Source organism: Podarcis erhardii, assembly GCF_964252035.2.
Source record: "Podarcis erhardii genome assembly, chromosome: 3".
NCBI classification, from domain to species: Eukaryota; Metazoa; Chordata; class Lepidosauria; order Squamata; family Lacertidae; genus Podarcis; species Podarcis erhardii.
The window spans coordinates 25,327,364-25,334,663 of record NC_138507.1 but is presented as its reverse complement, the minus strand read 5'-3'; the positions used below and the strand labels follow the sequence as shown (position 1 = coordinate 25,334,663).

Below are 7,300 nucleotides of genomic sequence, written 5' to 3'. Positions count from 1 at the left end.
CAGCTTAAGAATAATAGCTCTGCATGGAAACAGCTTCCACTGAATTCAGGCGAGCCCTGCCATGCAAGGGACAGGAAAATATACTGCTGTTTTTAGAGCAGAAATAAAACCCTAGAAAGCCCTTCTATTATTTATCTCTCCCTGCTTGCCAGGGATCTTTGCTTATCCCACAAACATACCACTCATTTGCTGGCACCATCATTAGCTGGAGGTGTGTTGAGACAGTCAAGTGAAAGAACACAGAAAGAGATTCCACATAAGGGTCTTTCAAATGTCACCCTAGCAGTGGGCGGATTCCACATGGCTAGGATGACCAAACCACACCAGGGGTGTGTGGGGCCTTCCTGACCATGGAATCAGCTCCTGGTGGCATCATATTCCAGTTTAAGAGCGAGCTCTGGATTTTGGGAAGCCCTCAGAAAGATGACACCTGGTGACATCCTGTGGCCTACTAGCAGACCCTCCAAGTGCCTCTATTCTTCAGGAACAATATTACAGAAGTCATCCCAGTTTCATTTCTTTTATTTATAGTTTTTGTTTCTGCATTTCAAGGCTTTACAAATTAATACATGCTTTCCCACTTCACATTCATTTCACATTTGACTTCCAGCCCACCCTTCCATAGTCTCCCTCATAATTTCCATAATTTCTTATTATAGTTATTCCATATGCCATCTTCTCCACAGTATTCAACTGCTGATCTTCATTCAAATCCTACCCGTGTTGTTGCACGTTTACAACACGTGTTCTCCTTCATGGGGAGCACATGTTGCGGTGGGGTCTAACAGGACACCCCCTCTCGGTTACCGGGCGGGACCATTTGGATGGCCATGACTGTGACTGGGCCAATTTGAGTTGTTGGGGAGATTTTGATGTTACCATTTAGAGGGTTGGCCCAAAGGTTATATATTCTTGGCACGTAGCTTTTTTCAATCTCTTTTGCTGTGGGCAATGGATCGCCCGCTCACCCTCCCTAATTTAGGGCTGTTGCGTTTGACATTGCTATGCCTGTCATGGGGTTGTCTGCTTTGGGGGCAGGGGCCTGGTAGGAATTTTGTCCATTTGGCAGATTGGCTGGTGCCATTTGGTTTTTTGCCTACTGCGCAGCAAATTGTCACAACTTGTAAGGCTGCGGTTAGAGATCGGTTAAAATTTGGTTGGTGGAGGGGTAAGGGCTGGCTGTGCCTGCCCCTCCAATGCTGCTGCTGCAAGGGAATTCCATTAAAGGAATCCAGGGGCTTGCCATACATTTTTCCGTATCCCTGGCAAGGGGCTAGGGCCGTGCAAGCCCCTGGGAGCATGCAGGGAGGGGTGACGGTGTGGTGCCCAGTCCTATTCTCTCCCCCATATTGTTTTCCCTTACTGGCTTTCGCTGAAATTCAGAAGTTAGTTCTGTCTCGGGGCGGGGACAGATAGTCATAACCAATGCCTAAGCAACCACTCATATTATGTATTTTAATAAAGTTGTGGCCAAAATTATGCCAAAAACCTTAAACAAAAATTCTGTGTAAATTGTGGTTTATTTAGGGGGTGGCTTGGGGACCTCGACATGCAACAATTCTTTAAATATTCAACATAAGGTTTCCACTCCTCCTTAAAATCTGCCCTTGCTTGGTCTCCGATTTTCATTGTTAAATTTGCCCATTTGGCATATTCTGTCAGTTCTAACTACCACTCTATGTTTTATGTTTTTATATGGTGGGCGCTTCCCAGAGTGGCTGGGGCAACCCAGTTAGATGGGCAGGGTATTATTATTATGGAGTATGTCCCTATTTCCATCGGAGAAAGGTTTGAGGTTATGTACTAGGTGCACAGTGGTTGCTCATCATGAGAACGTAGGATCCTGCCTTTATAGAGTCAAACCATTGATCCCTATTTAGCGCAGTGCAGCTTACACTAACTGGCAGCAGTTCTTTAGGGTTTCAGGCAGGGGTCCATACCTGGTGATGTCAGGGATTGAACCTGGCACCTTATGCACCCAAAAAATAGACTCTGCCACCGAGCCGTAGCCCTTCCCACATCTCAGCCCTGCCTCTGTTGTTAATAGCTTTCTCTATGACTGCCAAGAGCAGGGGTCAGCAAACTTTTTCAGCAGGGGGCCGGTCCACTGTCCCTCAGACCTTGTGGGGGGGCCAGACTATATTTTTTTTGGGGGGGGAATGAACAAATTCCTATGCCCCACAAATAACCCAGAGATGCATTTTAAATAAAAGCACACATTCTACTCATGTAAAAACACGCTGATTCTCAGACCGTCCGCAGGCCGGATTTAAAAGACAATTGGGCCAGATCCGGCCTCCGGGACTTAGTTTGCTAACCCGTGGCCAAGAGTCAATCAATTTCACTTTGGATCTCTTCTGTGTTCTCCTTAAGTTGGGCAAAGGTTATCAATGGAGAGATGTATCTGTACACTGAAAACTCCACTGAGCTGTTGTTCCTTTTATCTGCGAGTCAAAGTTTCTGTCTGTTCTTCTCCCCTATATAGCACAACAAAGCACGCAATCATCTACAGAGATAAGAAAGCAACAACTGAGCATTTCAGAAGCCACATTTGGGCTGCAATGAGGTGGCAAAGACCAAAAGATGTTTATCCTGCATCAGCTGCTCTGGTTTCCAGGCACAATTTAAAGCATTGGTAATTACCATTAAAGCCCTAAGCGGCTTGGTTTGATGATACCTAAAGGACTGCCTCCTTCCTTGTCAGGCTGCTTCCTGCACCTGGCAGAAAGGCCATTGCGTCCCACCTGGAAGAAACAGAGGGCAACACATTGAAGGATGGCCTTCTCTGTGCAGCACCCAAAATGCAGAGTGACTTTCTCTATGAAGTTTGGCTGCTCACCCCCTAACCGCCCTTTACTGTTTTCCACCAGCTAGTGAAGACTTTTCTATTCTGTATGGCTGTTGCCTTTGCCAGTCAGATAATAAGTGCTTTTTTTTTTAGGTACTCCTTTGAATTTGAAGCTTACTTATTTTCTAAGCTTACTTATTTTTGCTTGTTCTCCCTCATTTCCATCACTCAACATATGGAGAGAATTGTGGTGGAATCTATAAGGACCCCTGACCATTAGGTCCAGTCGTGACCGACTCTGGGGTTGCGGCGCTCATCTCGCTTTATTGGCCGAGGGAGCTGGCATACAGCTTCCGGGTCATGTGGCCAGCATGACTAAGCCGCTTCTGACAAACCAGAGCAGCACACGGAAACGCCATTTAACTTCCCGCCGGAGCGGTACCTATTTATCTACTTGCACTTTGACATGCTTTCGAACTGCTAGGTTGGCAGGAGCTGGGACCGAGCAACAGGAGCTCACCCCGTCACGGGGATTCGAACCACTGACCTTCTGATCAGCAAGTCCTAGGCTCTGTGGTTTAACCCACAGCGCCACCTGTGTCCCCCGGTGGAATCTATACACATACAAAAAACGCTGTAAAAATGCTTTAAAAAATGTTTTGAAAAACACATTGAATTTTGCATAGCTCTGTGTCACCATCTAGTGTCACATTTGTATATTACACTTTACAATGTTTGATTTGGAGCTGTATAGCTGAGTCCTGTGATGAAAAGGGCTCGCAAATGTAGGCATTTCCAAAAACACCTCAGTAACTTACATCAAGCGTGGAAATGTCATCAGGGCAACCGAGAGTATTGGCAGAGCTGTGTCAATGCCCTGATTCCATGGAAACACACAACGTGGGACAAATTAGATGAGAAGCAGGAGACAGGAATCAGCTTTCTGACACTGGTGCCTGTCTGTTGTTCTTAAAATGCAGCCGTGAATGCTACAAAGTTGATTGGAGGGGGTGTAGAAAGGGTGCTCGATCCAGTTTCCATAAAAATAAATAAAGTAGAAGTCTAGCCATTAAGAGTAGGAAGATATGCTTGGAAGTATGGGGATAAAAATCTAATTAGTCAGAAGGCTAAATAAGGATTCCTCTGAGTGAGTTGAGGCTGCCGTGTCTTGTCAAGCTCCAGGCCTGTTTCCGTGATTAGGAAAAGCAGAATGAAATATACAAAAGGGTATAAATTATGCAAAATAAATAAAATATGTAAACAAGACCAATCTTCGTAAGCATACTGATTCGGTTGCACTGAATTTGGATTCCCTGGATGCATAATTTTAACATTGTGCGTTCTTTTTTGAAAGTGGGGAATACCAAGTAGAAATAGTCAACAGGTTCCCCCCCCTTTCTTCTGCTACTGTGTGTGTCTTTGTGTGTGTACAATAATACCTTTGCACTAGTAATGGATAGCAAAGTCACTGTCTTTCAGCCTAACCTACCTCACAAGGTTGTTGTTGTGAGGAGGGGGAGAATTATATAGGTCCCCTTGAGCTCTTTGAGGGAAATGTGCAATATACATGTAATAACAATAATGAAGTAATAAAACGCTTGGCCAGCCAACCCTTGAGTTTGTTTGAAACCACAACACAAGCTGTATTTTAAGAATTTTACTTCCCTCACAAACCTGCATCATGCAACTGGAGCAGCTAATTGTAACATGTTCATTGCTTAGAAACAAATTATAAGTGGGAACTTGCTTTGCTGAGTTCCCTCATATGGCGTAAAATGCATTTTGCAAGAGTTTTATAAACATAAAAAGGCAACCTACAGCTAGACCTCAAAGGGCCTAGTAGCACATTCTACAGACGCACAAAGCACAAAGCTGTTTTTCCTTATTTTGATTTTTTTTTTACATGTTGCGTCTCAAAGTTTGAAGATTAAACACATAGCCGTGGTTTAGAAAGCGTAAACATATAGTTTTCCGCTTGACAACATAATATTTCTAAGTGGTTTCTCCCTCCCTCAATCCCTTTTTCTGTTTTCGTGGACTCAAGAGCTGTGCAGTGCCTGTTGGTTGTTTTCCAGCAAGCATTGCATGAATTATTCAGGGCAACCCTAGTTAAAAATGTGTGTTCAACATCTTCGATGTTCCTTTAATTCGGTTAAGTGATAGAGTGAATTAACCTGACTGACGTCTTTTTAAATGAAAACATATCCTTAACCTACAGCAAAGTTTTCTCCTTTTTTCGCTCTGATCTCGTTCCAAACCACATCCCCTGAAGGATTAATGCTACAGAAACTTGTCACTTCAGTTGGATCTGAGAGATATGCTGAGTACATTATTATCTCAGTAGGTCATCCAAGAAAATCTGCTCTTCTTCTTCTTCTTTTTTTGCATATTGATGGAAGATCCTTTGAATAAATTAACTTGCATAAGCTGGAGGAAAAAAAATGGATTAGGGAAATGATCCACAATGTTTTATTTTCTTACGGTATAGCCAGCTGTATTTACTCAGGATACATCAAGAAATGAGGGGAAACAAAAATAAAATAATGTAGAGCTAATTTGTTCTAAGATGAGTGGCCACCACAACATGAAGCATGAAGCATTTGTTTTGAATATCTTTGTACTGTATTTCCAGGGGGGGAGATGAAGCAAAGGTGGCAATGGGACCGAGGGCAATGTTAGGCTCGTCCCCTCTTGGAGCGACTTCACAGCTAAAAGCCTGATTCTGTGCATATCTGCTCAGAAGTAAGTATAGGCAACAGTCAATTGACATGCGGTTGTGTACCGCTGCACCATGCTGAACCCAGAGGTGACTATAACAATGGCAAAAACAGCCCTAAAAGAGCCCAGAAAGGGCAAAAAAGTTGCAAAAACAGCATCTAGCAATCCCAGGAGTCCTTCCACTGACTCTTGAGACCTGTGGAGATCTGGGAGTTTGAGCAAGAAGATTTGGAGGGAGCAGTTGTGGTGGAGTTTGGCCTCTGGTAAGTGCTGCTGGTTGTTGTTTTTTTTTATAGGGGTTTTCAAGGGTTCGCAGAGGTTCAGCAGGTGTTTGCAGGCTTTTTCAATGGTGTTTCAAATATACGCAATTCAAATATACACACAATTCAGACATACGTGTGGTGCCTTGGAAGTAACCTCACATCAATGGGGAGTTGCACATGTAAGAGAAGTTGATGTCCATCAGATCAATATGGGCTACGAAATATGGGACCTTGGGTTTTGAGAGGGGAGAGCTAGCTTTTAATCTCTACCCAGCCATGAAGCACACTTGCTTGACCTTGGACAAGTCAACATCCCTCCTCTTTAGCCTGTTGCTATTTGAATAAATGAGAGACAGTTGCAAAAGTGCATTGTGCATTGCGGTGGTCCTCTGTGGGCACATTCTTAGCCTCCTAGTCTCCAGAATGCACATTTGTTATATGTTTTTATTGTTGCACTCTTTTAAAAAACAAAACAGGACACATCAATGGTCCTTGTCTGTTAAATGTATTCCCAGCTCCATACATAAAAAAACCACCCCTCTAGATTTACCTTGCTTTTTCAACAACTACTAACATTAAAATAAGCTTAAATCATTTTTCTTTTGGGAGAAAATATCTCTCCCCTTCATGATGGCAAGGTTCTCAGTTAAAATGCTCCGTGTTTATACAGCCAGAGTGCAGTGCAAGGTCTCCCAACAGGAGGTGAATTATTTTGGAAGTTCATTATCAAATGGGACCGTATTTTGCTGCTGTGACAGCTGCCAGCTGTTCTCAGTGGGTGTGCGCACCTCGGCCATCTGCTCCCCTTATAAATGTATGAACAGCCCTGTGTGTGCCAGAATCCCACCTGGAAGGAATTAAGCGGATGACTGTAAGATATTGGGTCTACTAGTTCTCATCGGACCGTATTCTGCACAGCCACTGTTACGAAAGTGCACTTTCAGTGCAATCCGACGCAAGTGTATCTGTAGCATAGAAAGATGGGGATAGAAATAAGATCTATGAATGAAAGGAAACCATGTTTACTCTGAAGGAAGTCCTGCTGCATTGGGCTTGCTCCCAAGTAAGTGTGTGTAGGATTGTGCTCCTAGTCTATCACAGATGCTAATGAAGGATGGGTGGGAAGAGTGCAGAAGGACAAGTAATAATAATAACAACAACAACAACAATAATAATAGCAATAATAATATTTATACCCCACCTATCCGGCGGCTTACGGCATATCTAAAAACATAATAAAAACATTAAGCATTAAAAACCTCCCAATACTGGGCTGCCTTCAGGTGTCTTCTAAAAGTTGTGTCATTCTTTATCTCCGTGACATCTGAAAGGAGGGCGTTTCGCAGGGAGGGTGCCACTACCGAGAAGGCCCTCTACTTGGTTCCCTGTAACTTCGCTTCTCACAGTGAGGGAAACAGCAGAAGACTCTCGGAGGAGGACCTCAGTGTCCGGGCTAAGCGATGTGGGTGGAGATGCTCCTTCAGGTATACTGAAGGGGTGGAAGAAAAATGCAATGGAAAAATCTCATCTT

The 7,300-nt window shown here is 43.8% G+C and overlaps 2 long non-coding RNA genes across 3 annotated transcripts in view; both read right to left on the bottom strand.

Annotated features, from left to right (window-relative positions):
- On the bottom strand, nt 1-3,626 carry LOC309339407. 2 transcript variants are annotated; one of them, XR_014155311.1, is made up of 3 exons: nt 3,607-3,626; nt 2,644-2,744; nt 1-2,506 (listed from the first exon to the last, which is right to left on the bottom strand). It is a non-coding gene; the product is annotated as an uncharacterized lncRNA (long non-coding RNA). The 2 variants fall into 2 exon arrangements; XR_014155312.1 differs by lacking the exon at nt 3,607-3,626 and having other exon boundaries at nt 2,644-2,946.
- Nucleotides 1-7,300, bottom strand: part of LOC309339442 — a 130,562-nt gene that overhangs the window by 99,543 nt on the left and 23,719 nt on the right. The window lies entirely within an intron of this gene.